The sequence below is a fragment of the Xenopus tropicalis genome, chromosome 7 (assembly GCF_000004195.4).
Source record: "Xenopus tropicalis strain Nigerian chromosome 7, UCB_Xtro_10.0, whole genome shotgun sequence".
NCBI lineage: Eukaryota > Metazoa > Chordata > Amphibia > Anura > Pipidae > Xenopus > Xenopus tropicalis.
In genome coordinates, this window is record NC_030683.2 from 89,565,613 (window position 1) to 89,591,359 (window position 25,747).

Genomic DNA, 25,747 nt, shown 5'->3' on the forward strand with positions numbered 1-25,747 from the left:
TCAAATTAGCCCGATATCACCCACATCAGGAGAAGAGCCGCTCATTAGGTGACCTGGCCAAAATCATTATACTACCAATCACTAGCAGCAATGAAACCTACCCCCTATTATCCATGGGGTGCATCACCCTAGCTTCTAAGGGCTGTGACACACGGGGAGATAAGTCGCGCTGCAACAAATCTCCCTTGTCATGGGCGACTAATCTCCCCACAATGCCATCCCACCAGCTAGAATGTAAATCACCGGTGGGATGGCATACATGTTGCTGCGATGACCCGCAGTCACCCGAAGTGACAGTGAGAAGACAGTGAGACATTGCAGCATCGCGTATGCTATCACATCAGCGATTTACATACTAGCCGGTGGGATGGCACTTCGGGGAGATTAGTCGCCCGCGACGAGGGAGATTTGTCATGGCGCGACTAATCTCCCTGTGTATCACAGCCCTAAGGCAATTCTATGGGGCGGATTTATCAAATCACGAGTTCGAATCCCGAATGGGAAAAATTCGGATTGGAAACGAAAATTTCTGAAGATCGCAAATATCCCGAAAATGCTTACGAAAAAATCGTATTAGTCACGATAATATCGTATTGGCGATCCGAAAGTTACAAAATTTTCGTACCGTACAATAGTAAACAGCGGTAAAACCTTTCCGATTTTTCGTGCAAGCGTAGTCGAGATGCGTATGAAAAGTTGTGAGGTGCACGACAAAATCGTGCGGACGCACGAAAAAAGACGGTGCAAATACGCTCCGAGCGTTCATGCCTTTGTAAATGTGCCCCTATGTGTCAGTTTGCATGGGTAATTATCAACTAAAGCTGTGAACAACCTTCAGCACTTCCCACAGACCTGGGAAAAAGTAGTGGCAATCAAACAACCTAAGGATATTAAAACAGACCACTGTTATTCAGGGATTAAGTTGACCTTTAAGAATATTGTGAGTTCCAACTCCAGTTATATCATCCATACTAACCGCTAACCCTAGAAAAAGTGCATTTAGCAGAACGCATGAGATTTCTTAATATTATTAAGCAATTGTGTTTGCCACTAATTAGTAGCTGCTTCAAATCCTAAACCCCCCCCCCCACCCCTCCTTATAAAATACGGAAGAACCCATTCACCTTCATTCCCATACAATCAGGGACACATTGTATATAATAATTTCATGCTAGTCAGATGTGATGTTTAGTATTAATCTTCGGAAACTATGTGAACGCTATGAAAGCATGTGGACGTGTAAGAGAAACATATACATTACAGTAGGCTGAAGCAAAAACACCACAGGAAAACATTTAGTGTAAATATCCTCAAAGACTGAGCAGGAAGCCACAGAGTTGGCATTAGTAGAATCGCCTTGCTCATGCTGTTCGAAATTTGCCAGAGCTGCCAGATTCTGTTACCTGCTTGCTATTTCCTTACCCCTGTGTTGTTCCAAGGTCTCTGATGGATTCATATTTATACAAAGGCCAACAACTACTTATCAAGACATTTCTATTTCACAAGTGAGCAAAGGCTTTCACGTTACTCGAGTAAATATTGCACTGCTAAATAGCTCTCATACCACTAGTAACAAATCTTTCCCTTTCCAGCATCTGTTTCACGTTTTAAACTATAATTACACATTTTTCAAAGCCACAAGCTTACTCTGGCATACATTTCATGAGACTGGAAATGATTTTTTTTTTTTTTTTTAATATGCATTTTTTACAGGTATACTAATCAGACCACTTTCTTCTGAATTTTTCTGAGGATTTACTTTAGGATTAGCTCGGAATCAATTAAATGTGGTGAGCTAAATCCTGATGTGGAGCAGACATTCCTAATCTTTAGGAGATGGGGTGGCAGCATCTTAACTACGTTTAAGTAAAGACTGTGAGACATCTGATAATAATCAGAAAGTATAAATAGGACACACACTGCACTTATCCATTGGCATTTTAGCAGAAAACACTGCAGGAAATTTAAGTATGTATCACTGCTGTAATCTATATAAAACAAAAAAGAGGGTAGTTCACTTTTAAGGGCTCTGGCACACGGGGAGATTAGTCGCCCGCGACAAATCTCCTTGTTCGTGGGCGACCAATCTCCCAGAAATGCCATCCCACCGGGCAAAATGTAAATCGGCGGTGGGATGGCATACGCGGCGGCGCAATTACAGCGAAATCGTGGAAGTTTCCTCTCGATTTCACTGAAATCGCGCCGCCGCATATGCCATCCCACCGGCGATTTACATTTTCGCGACTAATCTCCCCGTGTGCCAGAACCCTAAAAAAGGCCAGAAATGCTGCACATTATGTTTTGGGCTTTTGTATCAGCTCAAAGCAACCACAGCCCTTTAGCAGTAAAGATCTAAGACAGTGAAGATGCACCCAGTAGCTTCTGATCTTCTTTTACATAGTTACATAGGGTTGAAAAAAAAGTAGTAGTATCCAGGCCCCTCTTAAAAGCATTAAAAGAATCTGCCATTACAACATCATTAGGAAGGGCATTCCCCAACTTTACTGCCCTCACCGTGAAAAACCCACCTACGCTGCTTCAAATGGAAGCTCCGTTCCTCTCATCTAAAGGGGTGACCTCTGGTGCGTTGATCGTTTTTATGGGGGAAAAAAAAAAAGAACATCGAATCTCCTGATTCACTCTGTGCTGCCGTACCCTTACTGAGCTTAGGGACCACAGTACAACATACTGTATGTAGGTATCTATTTTAATGTCACAAAATAAGGATTCTTGGTAAATAATACATATTACTAGTATACAGCTCTAAAAGCAGTGCAGTTAGCATTAGATTTAAATAATCAGCACTGTAGCATCAGTTTATACGACAACCCCTAAACTCAGCTCCCAACATTTGCACAGAGCATGTGTGTGTCACTGACACTCACAAAATCCAAGAAGGGGTGCTCATGTGACAAATCATTACTGTTATAGAGACGCTGAATCTTTAGGCTGGTGCAAATTCAGAAAATAAAATGCATTTCTTGCCGTATGCATTTTCAGGGTTTAGTTTTCCTTTAAGTTAACTTTTATGGTGTGTTATAGAATGTCCTATCCTATCCGCCCAGCGAGACGGATCTTCTCCCAATATCCCCACCTACAGGTGGGTGATATAGGGCTAATGCGGTTGTTTGGCCCCAGGGATCCTTGGATCGAATTAGAATGGTGGGTATAGGCGCCCATCGGCTACGGGACCATAGCAACGAGCAACAAACCTGCCAGATCTAGATTTGGACGATTCCAGGCCAGATCCGTCCTTAGTTATACACGGGCCGATAAGCTGCCGAATCGGTCTAAGGGACCGATGTTGGCAGCTAGAATTGCCCATGTATGGCCACATTTACATTAGATTGCTGTCCGATTAAGACACTATAATAAATATAAATATATATATCTAAAAAAAATGTAAATTAAAGTAGAAACCTAAGTAACACAGTAAATGATTTATTAATCTACTGACAGCTTTAGTCTACATAAATAGATTCAAGACTAGAAATGTCAGATTTCATAACTGATTTATCATAAAGCCATTCCAATCAAGCCACTTTAATTGGCTTGCTGAAATACGTGTGCCGACACAAAGTTCTATTATTTGTTCTAAAAATGCTAAAGCTAACACATTAAACATTGGTAAACCTTTCTGGCTAAATCTAAACCTGCCTTCTGAAATTAGATTTGTATGGTACACAAGGCATGTCAAGCGTAGTCCCAAAGCAGGCCCATATGATATGCATCAGAACAGTCTAATAACAATTAACTAATTTTTTCCTAATGCACATATAATTAACAACCATAACTAAAATTCAGTCATAACATCTACCAACTGTTGTACTCGACCTGCTAACCTTCCGTATGATCCTAGGCCTGTGCGCCTCATCTTTAAAAAATGAGCTGGCCCAGGGTTCTTGCTGCAGAGTACAGCGGCAAATCCTTAGCACTGGCTACAGCACTTTTGATTATAGTAATTTCTGGAATCCATAACGTACTGCACATGCACCCACCAAAACGCAGCAAGGGGCATCTTGGAACATGGTGGTGCTGTGTCCTGCAGCAAAGTGCCCTCAGCCAGTTTATTTTTTAACAATAACGCATACAGCTCTGGGATAAAAGGTTAGCTATTTTGGCCACTGAGTGGTGCCTAACAAACTAACATTGCTCAAAAATTACTTTTGTCTTTTTCGCAATATACCTTTGTGTTATTGTGTTGCTTTTTCCTTTGATTAATCTATATTCTACTGAACTAAGGGTGTACAATTTGCTTTAAAGGAGAAGGAAAGGTATAATTACTGGAGTGGGGGCGCAAAAATGTTTGGCACCCCCCAGTGATTGTAATCGCTTATCTTTTACCCCGGGCTGGTGCTCCTGTTAGGAGAAAACTGCACCAGACCAGGATAACTGCAAGACAGTGACCCTCCTTTTTCTCTTCCTTCTTCATACCGCTTGCGCATGCCGGTAGAGTGAAAAGCCAAACTTTTAACAAGAAATTCTGCATCTTCACCCTACTGACCATGCACCAGCCCCAGGATTAGGAAGAATGAAGATAGATGAAAGAAGATCACTGTGTTGCAGCTACCCCGGGCTGGTATAAGGTATATACCAGCCTGGTGTATAAGGTAAGCAATTAGAATTTTACCTTTCCTTCTACTTTAATAAGGGTGGCAGCACAGAATAAGCCTAATACATACAGGAATAATTTATAAGTAAGTATTGTCAGCCTGCAAAGCATATTAAAACGCAGAAAGCAGATCGTTAGAGTTGGAAGGTTGCCATAATGTCACATTACCAAAGCCTGAACCAGGAGAATTTATTGCTTTGAGTAGTCAGCAGATGTGCAAATATCATTAATAAAGTTTGCTTATGTGCAAATATTATGATAAAACTTTGAATATGTGCAAATCACAGAAAGAATGCATGCAAATCACATTAAGGGTGGCAAAAATATGTTGCAGTCATTTATCCATATTCCATAGAATAAGGTGTACAAGTAAAGGGAAAGACATCTTTAAACCAGGACAAATAGACTTTCTAAACTGAATCACCCAGTTCAGGCAATACCTTTAGGCTTATGTCCCGATGGGGAGATTAGTCATCCACAACAGATCTTTGCTACAGAGGGCAACAAATCTCCCAGAAATGCCTTTCCATCGCCAACTTCAGGTGATTTAGTCATATCTCCCTAGGACCATAAAGGGGTGGTTAACTATTAAGTTAACTTTTAGTACGTTATTAAATGTACTATTCCTAGCAACTTTGCAATTGGTGAGTGTTTTGTTTTTTCAGTTATTTGCCTTCCTCTTCTACATCTTTCCAACTTTCAAATGGGGGGTCATTAAGCCCAGCAGCTAAAAAAAAAACAAAAAAAAAAAACAAAACTATTGCTCTGTGAGCTAACAGTTTTATTATTGTTGTTACTTATTCCTTATCTTTCTTTTCAGGCCCCATCCTATTCATTTTCTAGTCACTCATTCAAACCACTGCCTGGTTGGTAAAATAACAAACTGGCTAATGAACAAAAAGCTAAATAAACAAGGAACTACAAATAATAAAAACTGAATTAGTTTAAATGTGAACCACCCCTTTAAAGGCACATTATAATGACCTGTTTTTCTTGCTTTAGAAAGCAAGATGCTTACTATGTTTTCCCTGTTGTGTAATGATCCAGAGATGCTTAACACAAATGTTATTGCTTGCACACCAAAAAACCATACTACCTTTTTTTCCCATGGCTATCTTGACAGAAGTGGGTAAAATCTTATTTGGATGCAATTTTGGATACAATTAGTGCAAGCAACATGACATCCAAGTCACATAAACTAATACAAATATACGGATTAAAATTGTCCCTCCTGTTGTCAAATAATTGATAGCAGTGAATTTAAACCTTACTTATGAATAAAGATAATTTCCCCATTAATGCTTGACTGTTACTGGGAGCCCTCCGCATTAATTGTAAATAAAAATTTCTGATGCGTGGTGGTTTATATTTAAGTTGGTATATATATTTTGCTATTTATAATCATAAATTTATACCTTTCAAGATGCTAATGAACTACAATCCCAAGACTCACACCCAACCATTGGACACAGCTGATAAATTGCTACACACTGGGTGACAAATATTCAGGATTTTAAAGAGGGTCAAAGGGACAATATACCATAATTTAATATTTACACTTTATCATAATTTTTTTCCTCCAATACTTCTGTGAAGCTGTTACTGTCTTAGCCTGCTGTATTAATAGCCTAAGCATCTATTTTCTCTTTGTAGGATGGCCACATTTCCTACTGTGCTATAGTCCAACAACAAGAAACAATAAGAGGGCAGGGCCTGATAGAAAATGGTGTGTTTGGCCCTCTCCATACCAAGGACACCTCTCTGATTTCTTTGTAACTTGTACATATAAATCACTTTTATAAAGCACAATTCTGCTTTAACATCTGTGGATATAACAGCTCTTTAACATACACAGACTATAAGGAATACAAAGACACATATTAACACAGAAAATGAGGTTCGGGAGAAAAAAAAAAAAAAAAAACACATCCCCCCATCAAGTCCAACCTTTTGTCCAAATGAAACCTGCCTACTGCTAGATACAGAAAGATGTTTACTGGAAAAGTATCAGTGTTCTGTGAGTATATAGAAAGAGTTGTATCAGCAGAGAGCGGATATCATTCCTTTAAACTGCTCCAGCACCAACCATAAAGATGAACAATGAAAGGCGCTCAAGCACAGAAAAACGTGTTAATGGATTTTGATAACAGCAGAAAGCCATCCACCGCATTCATTATTCTTGCTGCAATATATTTCCGTTAATCCTAAACAGACCCAATTTAGCACTGTGCCACAGAGGAGCAGAAATACATTGCATCTGGAAATCCTTTTCCATTAACTCCTTCACCTAATTGGCATACACTGAAACCATATGAACAAAATATAGATGCTGTTCTTTCAAGGGATATAAAACTGATCAGATTATGATGCTTGCTTTTCTAACAAGTGTCTGTATAATGAACCCAAATCTAGGACAGAATTAATTTGGTTTAGCTATTTTTGATAGTCACAGTATTACCCACCCCACAAACCCAATAACCATAATAAAAAGGGATCCAAAGTCACAATTCTGATTGACCCCAACAGGCCAAATTTCTAGGCTATCCACACTTGAATTAATGAGCTACACATTCAGTAAAATCCTTTTTACCCTCCTTATCCTAAAATAAGACAGCCATGTAAAAGGAAATGTAGGTATTAGACTGAAATTATGCTCCCAGAATAGAGAAACTTTTTACCCGTACAGGACTAATTAATTAAACACATGTTAGTTGGCAGGAATAAAAGCTAAAGCTACACAAAGCTGTCTTTAGGGATAACTAATAAGGGCAACTGCACCTTCATGCACCAACCAAAGGTTAGTTCAACCCTCTAGCAATACTAAAAAGGATACTTAGGTACACTGGACTTTTTAACAGGCTGATATTGCTGACTGTCCCTTGCCCCGGAATTACAAAGCTCCACATTTGAAATGTGGGTTTCCACACCAACACAAAAATACTGGTATAGTCCAGACTTCCAAACACTATATGATCTTGCATCAAGAGAATATCCGCCATCACACTGAGATTAATATACTAAAAAAACATACAAAAATGCTCAAGGATAAAAAGAGTCTAAAAGTAATAAAAGCTCATACTATACTATTGTTCCCCCCACCCGCCCACCAGCAAAATTACCCATGTAAACAAAAAGCGATAGACCTTGCATTATAAAGGTCTTGGTAAATTAAGTCGCTGAAACAAACTGGGTGCAACTAAATTTACACTTCTATGCTAGATATTATCAACTGTTAAAGCAACACCATCATTGACATATTAAAAACAATTACGTTATTTGTAATATTAATTTGCATTGCACAAGAGAGACCAGGCAAGCAATGCACATAAGCTAGCAATAGGAAAGCCTAGGCAGAGGCAAGTCCTACAACTAACTATGGTTTCCACAGATAGCAAAGAAATGACACTGGGGAAGGAGTTAAGTAGCAGGCTTTTTGAATCACAATTAACAATATATTTACAAGGGGACTGCTTGCTTAACCCCACCATGTTGCAATAGGATGGTTTGCTATAGAAACACTGCCTGTGGCCCATCATTGCAGAAAGCACTTCAATATGCTCAGGGGAAAGGCCATGATGACACAGCAGGATATTTAGTAAATGTTAAACAGCCCAGAGCAAGGGCATAGTTCATCTGAGTTTAGAAAATGGAACAAACGCTATTGATAGGGCATGATTTAAGAAATCAGGTTTTTAATTTTATTTTAAAATGCATTATTATTACATTGCCCTATACAGCTTCCACTATACATTTTAAGCACAACGTACAAAGACAACATCTTCTGTCCTTTAATTTAAATGCCATGCATTAGCTTGCCTGCCACCATGTCACTTATTTAAAACACAGCCCTGTATTAGCTTGCCTGCCACCATGTCACTTATTTAAAACACAGCCCTGTATTAGCTTGCCTGCCACCATGTCACTTAACTTAAACACAGCACCCTGATTTGCTCAAAGAGTATAACAAGCAAGCAAAGTTGTGTTTAGAGTATAAAAAGCAGTGGCACAGCCATGTAAAGTACAGACATTATTTTGCTCCTCTCACTCTGCCTTCCCTATATTAATGCAGCATGATTAACTGCCACACATAGCAGTGCTCAATAAATCCCTTGCAAAATAATGATTTCTGGCAAGGCATCAGTATTCTAGTGCAAGGGGGGTGGGATAGAGCAGTTTTAAATGTTTAAAAGAGGGAGAATGGGGTAGAAATGGAACTCGGCTGTTTCAATCACAGCCTGTTACAGATGCAAGCCCTGGCACGGTTAATTAGCTTCCATCCTTCCAGAGTATGAGAGCCAACTGGATAATGCAGAATGATTGCTTTAAACTGTCAATGCCCAGTACATATTATTTAGAAAGCTCTGTAAGTACATTAAATGCAGAGGAAATCTGATTTCAGTGTGAACAAATTTCTACTAATTCCCTGTGGTTCCTCAGTGAAATTTTGCTCTATTCACATAGTCCTGATCCAAATCTTTAAAATCTTAATTATTAAAAAGTGGAAACATATATTTATTATAGTTATGAGCCTATTATTAATCACAGATTTAAGAGTATCCACATACAGTTGTGTTTTTAAAACAGAGCCTGTCATGAAGAAAATTGTAGTGGTTGGTGATTTCTTTCATAAGGAAGGATGCAATGTAAGGGGGATTTAATAGGAACAGAGGGTGAATTGCACTAAATATATGCCTTCCCCCCAAAAAAACGAGGTAGGATTAGGTTTACATTAAGGCTGATGGCAGATGAGGCGTCGGGCGGATATTTTTTTTGGCAAGCGGAAAAGCGCTTGCTGAAAATACCACCCTACGCCTCCTACATGTGCCTGCACCCGAACGAATGAGATACGCTTGGGTGCAGGCACATGTAGCCGAAATACGCATAAAAATACGTGAAGCTTGCTGAAAATATCCGCCCTACGCCTCGTCTGCCATCAGCCTTAAGCCTTTTTTCAATTAATCTGCTATTTAATACTACCAAGAGAAAAGGCAAGAAAGTTTTTAGCAAAGAACTCGTGTCTGAAAGATATATGCCTGGGCGCTTTGTTCAAAAATCACTTTGCTATCTGCCACAATTCGTTAACAGGTCTTTACAAATATCATAAAACAAACAAGGACATTCATGTATGTGGCTCTGCACTGAAAAACGTTATTTTGGTCTAAACATACCTCTTCTGAATACTTAATTCAGCAATAGTATACACACACTCGAACAAGTGTCATGCAGTATATGTATACAACAGAGACCCATGAATCCATCTGATGTCATGTAGTCGTCACAGCTACAAGATCATCTTTCTAGATTTGGCCCATTTAATAAGTCGCTAAAGACTATGTAATGGTCATTCAACATAACAAGGTGATCTGAGTGACTCTGTAATGTTACATTAGTAAACAGTCTAACTGGGAAAAAACAAAGTGCCATGGGCCCTGGGCAGAGTGGTGCTAATAGCTATAATATAAATTATAATAGCTATAATATAAAATCATATTATACACACACATATATGCCACAGATTGTATGCCTGCATGTTTTTTTATGTAACTAGATATTTCAGTAATATTTAATTTAAGCCCTATTGAAAAGACGTGATCTTATCTGCAAAATGGAAAGACAAATATTAGCGCATCTGCCACTGCTCCTCACAACTCTCCAGAAAACAGCCCCATTATTATTTTAAATTGCTCACTTATCAGTCCAATTTGCAAAACTATCTTAACACAAAACAAATGAATTGTACAGTAAGCTAAACAGCTGTGCAAGTTCTTTATGGGAGGAGAAAAACCATTCTGCCTGTAATCACAATTAAACATCATAGAGGTCATTTTATGGATATGTACTTAAAGGCATATATGTGGCTGAAAGACATTTGTCTTTTGGTGGTTATCGTTTACCATTTCTAAAGAGGTAATATTCTCTTCCTTTCTGCTCATAATTGTGCCACTTCATCACAGCCCCCAAACACATCAAGACAAGAGCTAATGAGAACTCAAATCTGAGACCACAGTAATTAGTTTAAAAAATGAACACACACAACTAGTTAGCAAGATTTATTTCTCATACTTGCTGTCAATTACCAGTATGTCATGCAGGGATATTAGTAGCTAAAAGTGGTTAGATGTAGGATACTCTAGTTCTCTATTTTTATACCTATGATATACCTACAGGAAGCACGGAAGTCTTTATTGAGCTAGCAATAGGTAGCAACTACAAATCTCCTTGCGTCAGCTAAGATTTTAAAGGTATTGGCCCCTTTTCAACATAAGCACAACAAATTGCACTTTTGCTAACATAAAAAACAAATATTTCCTGTTTAGTGTTATAACTTCCACTAAACAAAATCTGAAGTTGAAAGTCACATTCTACTTCCTAACCCTATGAGCACAATCAAACAAATCACCAGTGCACAGATAAGCCCTCTGTATAAACAACCTCCCCACCTCCAGCTTAAGCCTTGCTAAGCTTTGAGATAAATAGCAGCTGAGTATACAGAGAACTTCACAGTGGTCTGGTAATTTGTTTTGATTTTGTTTGTATAACTGCCACCTTAAGTCAGACACCCTAAGCATGTAAAAATGCATCTTTGTATTTTCTAACTTCTGTACATAGCACAAAACCATGAACATGCTATTAGAGACAACATGCTATATTAGCAAACCAAATTTACGGATACAATCATTTTTTAACTTGTCCATATGGCAATCTCTGTTCTGTGCCCAGATACCACAAGGCAAATACTGTAATTGCCAATCAATTTCAATTTTTTTCAATTTCAAATTTTATTTGTCACATACACAATCATACACAGTAAGATATGCAGTGAAATGCTTATACGACCGCCAAGACAGTTTAAAGCTTATAAGAGGAGAAAAAAAAAAAAAAATTAAAATTTGTCAAAGAAAGATAGTGTGCAAATATGCAAATATACATAAGGTCTCTTATTAAGGTGCCTTAATAAAGTGACTTTGTGCCAAGGCCCATTTGTGCAATGATAATGATCCAATTGTAGACGTTAAAGTGTCTTTGTGCAATGGTCCAGATGTAAAATAGACAAACATGTAAATGTAGATGTGAGCATAAATGTGCGTGAATGTGTCCATAGTGTCCATGGATATTGAGGATTGTATTAGTTCTACATGGTGGTGTGGTTGAGTCATACTCCAAACATAACTTATGACTATAAGCCCAAAAGTTAAATGTTACATGAACTGAAATGTCTTTTTATTCAAAACACCCTGTGTCCAATGGTATATCCATCTGCATGCACCAGACCATGGGTACCCAAAAAGTAGATTGTGATCTTCAAATAGATCTGGAGCAGGTGACCAGATACCATAAGAACTATACATGTCTACAGTATGTATTCCGATAGATGACCTATCTAGGTGCATAACATTTAAAAATTACTTGGTTCTCCTGCATTCTTCTATGATAATGTAATTAAACTTCTATAGCAATTTAATACTTATGTAGTAAATTCACTTAAAGGCCCCGCACTAGTACAGTAACCTGTATGCACACAGACATGAAAAAAGAAGAAGCAAGAAGAGGACCACTCCATGGTGCCCACTGGAAAAACCCCAAGCCAGGGAAGTTTTCTGCAGGAAAACCGGCCTGGGGTAATATGTGAGTCAATATAATCACTGGGGTTGCCCAATTTTTCAATTTATAATGGGTCTAAAAACTAAAAGTAAAAATTGCTTCCATTTTGCCTAGGGCAACTCCCATTGACTTCTACATGAACTTGCAGGCATTAAGAGGTCCAACTTTACATTTGAATATTTAGAGCTTAATAAATACAAACATTCCAGTTTTGGAAGCCCTAACTCAAATTCAAGAGTTTTAACTCAAAATTCAAATCATGGCAGAAATTAGGTCGTTATGAACACTAACTAGTGTAATGTGCTTTGGCATATTAGTTGAATAACAAATATTTATCAAAAAGCTCTAGAAAAAAGAAAGGAATATTGATGGCTTAAGCACAGGAAAGCTTACAGTTATCAGTGAAATAGAATCACATTAGCCCTATGTTAAAATTCCACATTTCTTTCTATCTTTTTAGTTAATATTTGCAGAAAACCATTACGTGTAGTTCGTGTCAGGTAGAAGTTGTTTGTTTTTATTGAATGACTGTTACGAAATGAATTGTTGTGTACTGTGTGTTTAGGGAACCATATGGAATCAGAATATTGTTTGCTATGCACACACAGCAGACTGGCAACTGAACTGGCTTGTGCAAAGATCACTTTTTACAACAGAAAAACAGGCATTACCTGACAGGCTCCTTTAACGTGAAACTATTAATAAAGCATCCCCGCAATACACGTCACCAAAAGAATATAACAAAGGCTTACATACTTCATTTGAATACATATATTAAAAACATCAGTGATGATTTAACGCAGAGCTGTCAACTGATTGCCTGAAGGCCGGATGCAGCCCCCATGTGGATATAATCCACCCCCAGACATAGTCAATGAGTTAAAGCAAGCAGGAAAGCAAATGGGAAATCAATGGGAAAAATGTACAATACTGAGAGAGAGAAGGATGCTTAAAAGGGGGGGGGGGGGGGGGGGGGTGGAGATGTAACCATGCTGAAAGACAAACAAAGCTAATATTGCCAGGCACACATTAAAGGAACAGTAACACCAAAAAATGTGTTTAAAAATGTGTATAAAAGTAACTAAAATATAATGTGCTGCGGCCCTGCACTGGTAAAAGTTTTGTGTTTACTTCAGAAACTCTACTATAATTTATACAAATAAGCTGCTATGTAGCCATGGAGGCAGCCATTCAAAGGAGAAAAGGCACAGGCACATAGCATATAACAGATAAAACACTATTGTATTCTACAGAACTTATCTGTTATCTGCAATGTAACCTGTGCCTTTTCTCCTTTTTTCCAGCTTGAATGGCTGCCCCCATGGCTACACAGCAGCTTATTATATAAATTATAGTAGTGTTACTGTAGCAAACACACCAGTTTTACCAGTGCAGGGCAACAGTGCATTATATTTTTTTTGGTGTTACTGTTCCTTTAACATAATGCTACAGCGGACCTGAAGCTGCTCTATTTTCATTCCCTAAACAGAAGACTTTCCTACAAAAAACAGATAATCATCAGAAATGAACATTTGCTTCCAGATGCAGCACTTGTTTTCCAGGGTGGCGCTTCTGATCTAAATTAGATTATAGATCACCATAGTTCCATAAGGAAAGACAGGGTTACTAATATTGTTAAACAGCTACCAGGGCCTAAATGCACATTTTTTTGGCCATGTATGTGTCCTGAAATTAAAAAAATATGTATGTATATTTAATTAATAGAACAAACAAGGGGCCATTACAATAACACATACAAATAAATACAAAGTACAGTTGCATTAAAGGTTTCCCAGAGCTAAAGGTGGCCATACACAGATTTTAGTCTTCTTCGTACTAACGTTCAGATATGGATCTTACATTTAAATGCAACAATCTTTAACAAACATTTAGACTGAAATCAACTGAAAATCAACTAAATGACCAATCGCCATAGTTCAAAAATTATCGGACCGATAATTCAGAGCCCACATGGTGCAAAAATCGTATGAAACTATGTTTCATACAATTACATTACATTTACATTACATTAACATTTATTTATAAAGCGCCAACATATTCCGCAGCGCTGTACAATAAGTGGGTTACATACATTGGACATACAGAGTAACATATAAAGCAATCAATAACCGATACAAGAGGTGAAGAGGGCCCTGCCCAAAAGAGCTTACAATCTACAAGGAGAAAGGGTTGTGACACAAGGTGTGGGAATGGGCATGACCAGAGTTGTGAGAGGTGGGGCACAGGGTATTGCTAAACTAGATTAGGGTAAGCCTCTCTAAATAAATGTGTTTTTAGAGATTTCTTGAAGGCAGAGAGATTGGGAGAAAGTCTGACAGTTTGTGGGAGCGAATTCCAGAGAAGGGGGGCAGCCCTTGCAAAGTCTTGAATGCGAGTGTGTGAGGAGAGAATGAGAGAGGAGTTGAGGAGCAGGTCAGTAGAGGAGCGTAACAAGCGGGTTGGATGGTACCTAGAGATGAGTTCAGAGATGTAGGGTGGGGCAGAGTTATGGACTGCTTTAAATGTGAGGGTCAATAGCTTGAATTTTATCCTGGATGGTAGGGGAAGCCAGTGCAGGGATTGGCAGAGTGGCACGGCAGAGGAGGAGCGGTTGGAGAGGTGTATGAGCCTGGCAGCAGTATTCATTATGGACTGGAGAGGGGACAGTCTTTGGAGGGGAAGGCCAATTAATAGGGAGTTACAGTAGTCCAGGCGAGATATTATAAGAGAGTGAATAAGAATTTTGGCAATTAGATTGGTTCCTCTATGGCCAAAATGTTAGGCACCCCCAAGTGACTTAAATCACCAACTTTTACCCCGGCTGGTGCCCCTGTTCTGAGAGTAGAGTGAAAAAGCCGAACTTTAACAGAAAAGTCGGCTTTTCACTCTACTGTGCATGCGCTGGTCTGGGAATTTGCCAGGAAAAACGAAGCAGGAAGGAGGATAGTGCTCGCTACAGGTACCCCGGGCTGGTGCGGTTTTCTCCTAACAGGGGCACCAGCCTGGGGTACAAGGTAAGCGATTAAAGTCACTTGGGGGTGCCTAACATTTTGGCACCCCCAAGTGGCTTAGCCTTTCCTTCCCCTTTAAGTGTCAGAGACAAGAGGACGGAGGCCCCCATAAAGCTTACTATATGTGATAATGGATAATGATTATGGACATTCCATCAACAAACCACACCATGGGGTGTGGCCATTTTTTTCGCAAGAACCCAACCTTAACTTGGTGATATGACAGAAGAGGAGGAGCATAGATTAAAGGCTATAATCTGTTAAATATGTGGTGTTTAGGAATCTTATCACATATTTGGTGCATAGTGATGTTTCGTAACATACATTTACACATTTAACACTACTTTAAATGAAAATCGTACTGTATTTATAAATAAAAGGTTTGCATTTGTTTTATATTTTATACACATTCAGTATAGAATATAAATGTAATTTATGCTACACAAGAAACCTTATTTATCTGTATATTTGTTTTACCTGTATATTGGACTGGAAGCAGCCATAACTACTCCAGGGAAAAAACTCCAATCACATTGACAAATAATTAATCACGTGGCCAAATAATTATCAAAAATGATAGAACTCATTGCTTGGCTCTGTTTTACTCAATCTGTGTTTTTTCTAAAAAACCCAAGGATATTACCTTGAGCTTAAAATGATCTCGTTGGGAGTTCTAGGACCTCTACAGCAGTCCACTGTTACTCTTGACTTGATACAGTCACAGAACTACCATGACTATATCCATTTAGAGGGAATATTTGTAAAATATAAGGATATTAAAAGTCACAAGGAGTTAAATGACCATATAAAGGCATAAGAATGCGGGCTGAGTGCTTATACACAGGTAATAAAATTCAGAGCTCAGAGTCCAATATTCTGATATTTAACAATAGGGGTTATATTATTTGTTATACGCAAGTTTCAGTGCACTGGAGGAGAAAAATATCACTAATAACTGGTTTATAAAAATATATTTTACAGGTAATGTATGGCTCGTGCATCATAGCGTAAAAAATGTAGAGGCTAGCCTGCACCCTAAAAAGGCTGATGATCACTTCCAACGGCAAATCATTTCTACAACATATCCAAGGGAGCAGTTAAACATGTAGCTAGCTGAATATAGGTTTCAATTAGCACATTATGCCCCCATAGGAATGCCTTTTTTCTAACTATTTTAAGTAACTGCCGCAAACTCCTGTGTGAGATCAGCTGTAGCCTGCTGGATTTACTATAGAAACGTGTAGACAATAGCATAAACATAATGGCAAACAAAATAGGGATTACAGAACCCGCTTTATTTTAAGTACTTACCTTTCACACATAAACACCATCTTTGCCCATTAACCATGGAGCAATATATATAAACTGGAACTATGAACTTTGTTTGATATATAGAACTTTCACCCATAAGCTTGATACTGTCCCTAGTGGAGTTGGAAATTGTTATCTGAATAATGAAAATTACATTTTTCTGGTTACAGATTAGTTTTAGTCGTTTAACAAAAAGGTTAATATACAAAATAAAAGCAAATACAATACACTTTATCAGTCCAGTAAATTCTTAAAAATAGTAAAAATTCAAGAGAAATTTTAAACCACACAATTATTTTTATTAACCTGGAGTTGAATTCTCCTTGATTATTGTCTTCATACCCTTACTCTGGACAGAACTAAGTGATAAAGATCTTTCCCTTTAAAAACTTTATCTGTCTGATCAAAAGAATGATCCCAAGTTATCCAGAGACTTCTGCAATGCCATCAAATCCAACAACCTGACATATTATTTACACAGATTAGAAGTTCAGATCTGGGTTACATTCATCTTCCCTGAGAAAAGATTGCAGCCTTCATACTTCTTGCCCTATGTGCAGAACAAGGTCACATTACATAGGAAAGAGCAATAAAAACCAAAAGAAAAACAGGTCTATGCCTGAATGAATTATAAACATTTTTAAGAGCAGCTACAAGAAATAAAGAAATAACCTGATGGATAATTAAGCCTTATCCCAATACACAACTAGAAAATTACAGTTTCAAAAGTACAGAGTCCGGATGAACATAAAACAGCAGAATTAATGCGCTGAGTGGCAGAGGGTCTTGTAAAGCAGATGAAGAATACATTTCATGGTGTCTACGCTATTAAAGGTGCTGTCCTAATTAGCAATATAAATGGAGCTTAATAAAGATAAAGCAGCACCCAAGCAGACGCTAACAAGCATTTAACGGCACATACGTAATAGCTTTCCAACTTTGGACTTGAAGGTCAATCAATGCACAAACAAATGCAAGTTTATACAGAATAGTGAGAGACCAGAATGCCAGCAACACAACACACAGAGTAACCACAAAATGAAATTGTTGTATTGGAATCTATTCCCTATCAGGTTACCCTTCTAACACACTAAAAAAATGTGCTAGACTTATCATACCAATCACCCAAGTCAAGTCAAAGTGAGAGGGGCAATGCATAATTCTGGCCTTGCTGGCGGAGATGTATATGATAAGTCACAGTATACAGGTTATTTTAATAGCTGTGGATTTTATTTACCTTTTCAAGTAAAACAAGAGCATCCATATGTATGAAAGGCAAGTCAATCAAGAGTTAGGGCTTAGTAAAACCAAGAAGGAATATCACCTACTATGATTTTTTGGACAAAAAGCGGAATGTTTCACTTAGGTCTTCAGTTTAGATTTCGTTTTATCTAATCCAGCTCTGTTTTACTGGAGGCCTTCAGGACAGACGTGGCCCTCAAAAGAATTTTTATGGCCCCCAGTCTGCTTAACGGCTTTACAAAGTTTACTTGTTTGGCATCATCTTAATTTAATCCAACCATCAAACATTCTGTATGACAAATAATCGGGCCACTACATGTAATAAGTTGGTCAGCTAAGATCTAATCTAAATAAACCCTAATTCTAATCAAAACGTGGCTAGTGCCACATGGGCTGATTCTCCGCCAGCAGAAAAACGCAAGCCGAGAGTCCACCCCTTAGCTGATACCAGCCTCCTAACTTGTCTGCACCTGAAAGCATTGTCTCCTCCCAGGTGCAAGCAGACGTAGCGCATATCAGCTATGAAATGCATTTTTTTGCCAATGTCTGCCTGCACCTGCTTTCAGGTGTAGAAAATGTAGAAGGCTGGTGCAAGCGTAGGGGCTGATTCATCCCCTGTGTTTTTCTGCAGGCCGAGACTTATCCCTGTGTAGCACTAGCCTTTACTTACAGCTCCCTTTATCACAACTTTTTACCCGTATTTGCTTATTTACCTACTATCAGTTAAACTTACCACGATTAATCTTTGTATGCCTTTATGGAAACAAAGGATAGCGATTAGGTTCTTATGTGACTCTGGGCTATGGAATATGGCATGATTTGGGTCATTTTTGTAACTTTGTCCTGGTAAAAAAAAAATGTTTTGGAATGCCTGAAACCACCTCCATTAATGCCTATAGGAATCACAATTGCCATACAGTTCTCGCCAAAAACACACACATAGCCACATTTCTAGGCAGAGAATGAACTATCACTTTCATCCATTCAAGTGATTGGCCACACAAAATGATCATTATGATCTAGCCATCCATGTCAATGCCACCATTCAGTGGAGGACAGCCAAGTTGGCGCACAACAAATGATTTTAAATATTTATAGCCTTAGTTACTAGGAACCTGATTAAATATTTGACCTCAAAGGTTTAAAACCAGTAAGTGTGAATATCTCTATATTCTAGAAAGTATAGCATGGGACCCCTTCTAAACATATGTGCTGCTGAACTCTATTGGTAAACACCTCATTGCTTGCTACACTTCAGTTGTATGCTGAACTCTTTGTGCACAATACTGTATGACTCAAATGTTTTTTTTTTGTTTTGTTTTTTTTAAACTATGTGCTTGCTTCATGTTCAGTATAGAGACTCCTGTGTACGAGTTGAATTTTCCAGCTCTGTAAGACTGAAAAACAATGGACAGCAAGGCCAACAGAAACCTACTGTGAGCACTAAGCACTAGCAGGAAATCCCTGCCCTGCGCACGACCCCTTACCCCCAACCTATTCATAACACAGGATACAAAGTATATATAAACTTAGATCTATTAATGGAAACCTTACGAAAAGTACTCTGGATCTGTCAGGGGTCCTTCTCATAAACAAAGAAAGTTTAGTCACTTACAGTCAAAAATATGTGCTTCAAGAAACAAATCTGAACAGAGAAGTAATGTGTAAGTTACTTGGGTAAATGCTTTATATGTCCCAGGCCAAACAGACCAAAATATAGATTCTACATATAGGTAAATTATTGTTGCACAATGCAAACAGGCTTAAGTTGTACTGAGACAAAAAAAAATGTCTGCCACACGCATCTTACAGTTTAATTGAAATGATCTGCGGAAATAAGAAAAACAAACCCTGTAGTATATGAAACATCAAACAGCGTTCATCAACTGAAGATTTTTATTGCAATGGCAGCAAATAAACAGTCAGGAAAACCCATCAATTAAAAACAGAGGGAATGTGCTGAGAAATAACTCTGCCATATGTACAAAGAAAACAATAAATAACAACCAGTCGGCACAAGGTTTACTAAACATTTGCCTTAAAACATTTACTTCAATCTGAAGTTTTCTCTTCAACTTCTTCTAAAGCCATTCTGAACCATCAGCTAACATTTGAGGGTTAGAAACTTTATTAATATGACATATAAGTATTACATTTACTAGAGGGAGTATGCATGGCCCACTGTATTTTGCAGTTGTTAAGAACAAGAGTGCCAGACAATATGGATTCCTTAAACATCACTATTACTTTTTAACAAAGCATATGGTTTCTACATATCTGCTGTACTCAAAGGTCACTTAAGATACTTTTGGCTGGGTACAACTATAGACAATAAAAAAAATCAAAGACCAGTCTGTAGCCTGAGTAATATTTCCACTCGAATAATAGTATTTTGGGTTGATAAGCTGGCTATTAAGAAATAACTAATGGACCCATGTTATAAAAAGAGACACAACTCATTTATACCAAAGGCGAGGAATGAAGACGAGGTAATAGAGATAAGCTTTAAGGATACCATAGGCCACATTATGTGTTGCTTTTCCTACTGCAGAGATAATTACTTTTCAGGAGATGGGGGTGGTTCTTCAGACACAAGACTCTAATAAAGAAACAATGAGAGAGGCTCTGGCTGAGCACTGTGCGTCAGCTTCCTGTCTCTGCCTTTTATGCTCAAGGCCCATTCAACAGCAGTCAAAACCAATCACTCCAGAATATATCTAGAGATAACATCTAGCTGCTGCCTTTTGATGCAAATGTTTTTTTCTGGCCTACCCCAAAAATGTCATATGCCTGCGCACCTTCCACTGTTGCCCAACAGCTACCTACAACCCAACAGCCTAGCGCTATGAGTGAGGGACAGAAGTTGCAGTTCAGCAGGAGCACAAACCGATCATTAAAAACCTTCAGGAAGAAGAAAAGCTCTTTTAACTCAAAGATTGTAAATAATTTAATGTACAAGAGCACGGTGTGAGGTCATGAAGCACATGGACAATGAAAATAGGAGAGATTGAACACTGATTTGCCTAAACTCACCCTGAGTTCAAGAAGTCAACATCAATATTAACCTCAAGTCTAAAACTGAAGATTCAGCACAAAGGAAGAAAATCTCTGGGATTTCCAACCTGCTGGTGATCCCCATCCTGGCTATTGGCCAGTGCAGTAAATGATAGTGTAACTGTTGTAAACAGTCAGGGTCAACAGTTCACTGAAAACCCCACAATCAAAGGACATGTTTAAAAGCACAAGTCTAAAATAAGCTCGGTGCAATTTTATGGTAATAAATGTGAAATCACAGCATTTATTATGTGTCCTCCAATCACTGAGTGATCTAGTAAGCTGAAGTTGGATACAATAGTAAAGAAAACAGCCATTATGACACACACAACGGCCAATCTCTAGCCATCTCCACATGGCCTGTGGGTACCTCTGACTGTCAGCGACCAGCCCAAGGTACTTACCTTCCCCGATGATCTACACCATCAATATATGATTGCAAGAACCCAACATTGAAGAAAAAGGGAAAGGACAATGGGAAGCTGCTCGGTCAGGTTGCTGGATGGGGAACGTGCCCCTTGGCTTTATATCCGGAGGCCTGGCAAATGATTACAGAAGACTGGGGAACAACATAGCCCGGGATGGTGCTCTGATGGAACGGGGGGAAGGGAGGCCGGCTTCTCCCGGTGCTTAGCACTAGCTCAGTATGTGTGTGTGAATCACAACCGACTCCTCCTCTCCTTCCAACCGCCTATAACCACGCCCTCCCCTCAGCAAAGATACTGTCCATTGGTCAACGTGCAGTGTCCTTCCCACCCACTACAAGCCTAAAGGTAGATGCTAGCCAATCACAGCGGCCGACAAAGTGATTTTTAAAAAATGGAGAACAGAGGGTAGCAAGGACGAGAGACCGAAAAGGATGAGAGAGAGGGAGCAGCGTCTGGATCCTATCCCTGGAATGGGTTTACTGGTGTCTATGATGACATCACTACCCCCACGTGACTATTCAGCGTGGTGAAAGGAAGTGCAAGCCGGTGATACAGGAAGTGAGGGAATGTGTAAGGTGGAGTTACCTACTCTGGTGTTTCGTACGGTGGCTGCATCGAGGAACAGCTTGCGTTGTCCACCAATAGGGGGAATATAGTGGATATTTGATCTTTAATAGGGCGCAGTAACAGAATTATTCCAATAGAATAAAAATATAGAAATAGAAGTATTCCAGTACGAAACTGTGGGGAGGGGCCAGAGTGAGCCAGTTCGCGGGACAATATGAACGCGAATGTGTAATATAAGAAATGGGGGGGATGTGAACCTGTATAGGCAAGAGTAGGGACAAACTGCTCTAGTATATGGGAGCAGGCAGGGTACAAACCGGCTGTTATTATTTTAAGGGCCAGTAACCTATAAAAGGGCAGGGTGAATGATATTCAATTTACAGAAGAGAAAAACTGAGTAATTTAATCCTAATATTTATATTTCTATCCAGGTAAATGACACTAGCAGGTTGCCTCTGTACGTGTCATATGTTCCAAAATGAATGTACATTAGTATCAAATATTATTGTTTAGGTAAAATATGAGGATACTTCCATTCAGGGTTCTCCATTTGCAGTTCGCACCTACATACGCTACTGCCACATGAGATTGTTCTTTTGCCTGCTATTATATGCTCCTTCCTGTATCTGCTCTGACCGACACTGCTTCAGCCTGTGTACAGACATGGCATGGAGTCACATTGGCACATGTAGTGCCTGTCAGTGCAGATGCGAGTGGATTGGTGCTTTCTCCACCTGCGTTTATATTCAGGTGGAGAAACAGAAACATGTTGCATAAGCCTAGTGAATTGCATATTTTCCTAGCCGCACCAGAAATGAGGAATGGCACCCATGTTGAAACCAGCACAAACAGATATTTTTTTATATTTAATTTTAAAATTTTACATGGGGCTAGCCATATTCTTCATTTCCGAAGGGTGCCACAACCACGTGACCTGTGCTCTGATAAACTTCACTCACACTTTATTGATAAACTTCACTCACACTTTATTGATAAACTTCACTCACACTTTATTGTTGAGCTGCAAGTTCCTTCCAGCAGAACAATGGAAAGGAGCAAGATAGCTCCCAGTATATATCAGAATAGCACTCAATAGTATGAAATCCAAGTCTGGCTTGGGACTCCCCCAGTTACATGGGAGTAGGAGAAACAACAGGTTACCTGAAAGCAGTTCTAATGTGTAGCACTGGCTCCCTCTGAAAGCTCAGACTCAGGCACAATGCACTGAGATGGCTGCCTACACACCAATATTACAGCTAAACAAATACATTTGTTGGTTCAAGAATAACATTTTAAATGGTAGAGTGAATTAATGGCTTTGTAAACAGTGTAATTTAGAAATAAAAAGTACACCATAAAATTCATGATAGTATCCCTTTAATTTGTGGCACATGCTACTTAGTGGGAACCTGCAGATATTTTAAGATTACTGTTTTGTGGGCATATAAAATGTCAATTTCCATTTTTGTACCTGCTTTAGTAAATAAGCTTTAATGCATTTTTAAACTGGGGCTGGCTGGATGTAACTATTGAAGAGATTGTTATGGCCTCCAGACCAAGACTGATCAAGATTCTTTTGACCTCCTTTGAGAAAATAATCATCTTATGTCTCCAGAACATGAAATATAGTAAATAATTGGACCAATGTTTTTATACGTACTGTAATGACATAGATAAGAGAGCAGCATTGTTCCTATTAGAAGACATATGACTTAAGATGGAACAAATACATTTTCTACTTGTTAAGATAAAAAATGCTGGGCTGTGGAGTAGGTACATAAATCCTTAGTCTCCTTAGTTTATGGCATCTCCAACTCTGACTTCTGTTTTTAAAGGAACAGTAATTCATAGATTATGTTCTTTTTTTCCTGCAATGTTAAAAGTTGTGTGTTTGCTTTAAATGCCTACTATAGTTTATATAAGCAAAGCTGCTGTGTAGCCATGGCGGTTAGCTATTCAAATTTAAAAAGTAGAAAAGGCACAGGTTGCATAGCAGAAAACTGATAAGCTGTGTAGTTTGCCATTGATTTTATAGAGTGTATCTGTTCTCTGCTATGTAACCTGTTCCTTTTTTCCAGCCTGAATCGCTATGTAACCTGTTCCTTTTTTCCAGCCTGAATCGCTATGTAACCTGTTCCTTTTTACCAGCCTGAATCGCAGTATATCATATTTTAATAAATTTTAAAATTTATAATTTTTTGGTGTTACTGTTCCCTTAATATACTTATGTATTAAAGAACACAACATTATATATATATATATATATATATATATATATATAGACGGAAAAAGTGTCGGCACTCACAGGATTCTCATGATGAATACTCACGGACAACAGAGCATAGAAGGATGCAATAAAGTGAGATTTATTGGTCCAACGTTTCGGTTCTTTACTAGAACCTTCGTCAGGAAAGGTTCTAGTAAAGAACCGAAACGTTGGACCAGTAAATCTCACTTTATTGCATCCTACTATGCTCTGTTGTCCGTGAGTATTCATCATGAGAATCCTGTGAGTGCCGACACTTTTTCCGTCTATTCCATTTTCTGCTGCTCTGGCACCCAGGTATCGCATTAAAATTTTGGTGTGCTCTCCATTTTGCAACTTTGTTTATATATATACAGTGGAGGAAATAATTATTTGACCCCTCACTGATTTTGTAAGTTTGTCCAATGACAAAGAAATGAAAAGTCTCAGAACAGTATCATTTCAATGGTAGGTTTATTTTAACAGTGGCAGATAGCACATCAAAAGGAAAATCGAAAAAATAACTTTAAATAAAAGATAGCAACTGATTTGCATTTCATTGAGTGAAATAAGTTTTTGAACCCTCTAACAAAAAAAGACTTAATACTTAGTGGAAAAACCCTTGTTTGCAAGCACAGAGGTCAAACGCTTCTTGTAATTGATGACCAAGTTTGCGCACATTTTAGGAGGAATGTTGGTCCACTCCTCTTTGCAGATCATCTCTAAATCCCTAAGGTTTCGAGGCTGTCTCTGTGCAACTCTGAGCTTGAGCTCCCTCCATAGGTTTTCTATTGGATTAAGGTCCGGAGACTGACTAGGCCACTCCATGACCTTAATGTGCTTCTTCTTGAGCCACTCCTTTGTTGCCTTTGCTGTATGTTTTGGGTTATTGTCGTGCTGGAACACCCATCCACGACCCATTTTCAGTTTCCTGGCAGAGGGAAGGAGGTTGTCGTTCAGGATTTCACGATACATGGCTCCGTCCATTTTCCCGTTAATACGAATAAGTTGTCCTGTGCCCTTAGCAGAAAAACACCCCCAAAGCAAAATGTTTCCACCCCCATGCTTGACGGTGGAGACGGTGTTTTGGGGGTCATAGGCAGCATTTTTCTTCCTCCAAACACAGCGAGTTGAGTTAATGCCAAAGAGCTCTATTTTGGTCTCATCAGACCACAGCACCTTCTCCCAGTCACTCACAGAATCATTCAGGTGTTCATTGGCAAACTTCAGACGGGCCTGCACATGTGCCTTCTTGAGCAGGGGGACCTTGCGAGCCCTGCAGGATTTTAATCCATTGCGGTGTAATGTGTTTCCAATGGTTTTCTTGGTGACTGTGGTCCCTGCTAATTTGAGGTCATTAACTAACTCCTCCCGTGTAGTTCTAGGATGCTTTTTCACCTTTCTCAGAATCATTGACACCCCACGAGGTGAGATCTTGCGTGGAGCCCCAGAGCGAGGTCGATTGATGGTCATTTTGTGCTCCTTCCATTTTCGAACAATCGCACCAACAGTTGTCACCTTCTCTCCCAGCTTCTTGCTAATGGTTTTGTAGCCCATTCCAGCCTTGTGCAGGTCTACAATTTTGTCTCTGACATCCTTGGACAGCTCTTTGGTCTTTCCCATGTTGGAGAGTTTGGAGTCTGCTTGATTGATTGATTCTGTGGACAGGTGTCTT

General features: G+C 38.9%; 1 protein-coding gene across 9 annotated transcripts in view; it reads right to left on the reverse strand.

Moving 5' to 3' along the window:
• Window positions 1-21,760, reverse strand: part of rere (arginine-glutamic acid dipeptide repeats) — a 210,101-nt gene extending 188,341 nt beyond the window's left edge. For 7 of the 9 annotated variants that reach the window (XM_002936381.5, XM_004916132.4, XM_031905578.1 and 4 more), the window contains exon 1: window positions 21,237-21,758. The gene's annotated coding sequence lies outside the window, so the exon portion shown is untranslated. Of the gene's footprint in view, window positions 1-21,236 lie in introns of all 9 variants that reach the window. The other 2 variants (XM_031905585.1, XM_031905586.1) reach the window with 2 other exon arrangements.
• Between the last annotated feature and the right edge of the window lie 3,987 nt (window positions 21,761-25,747).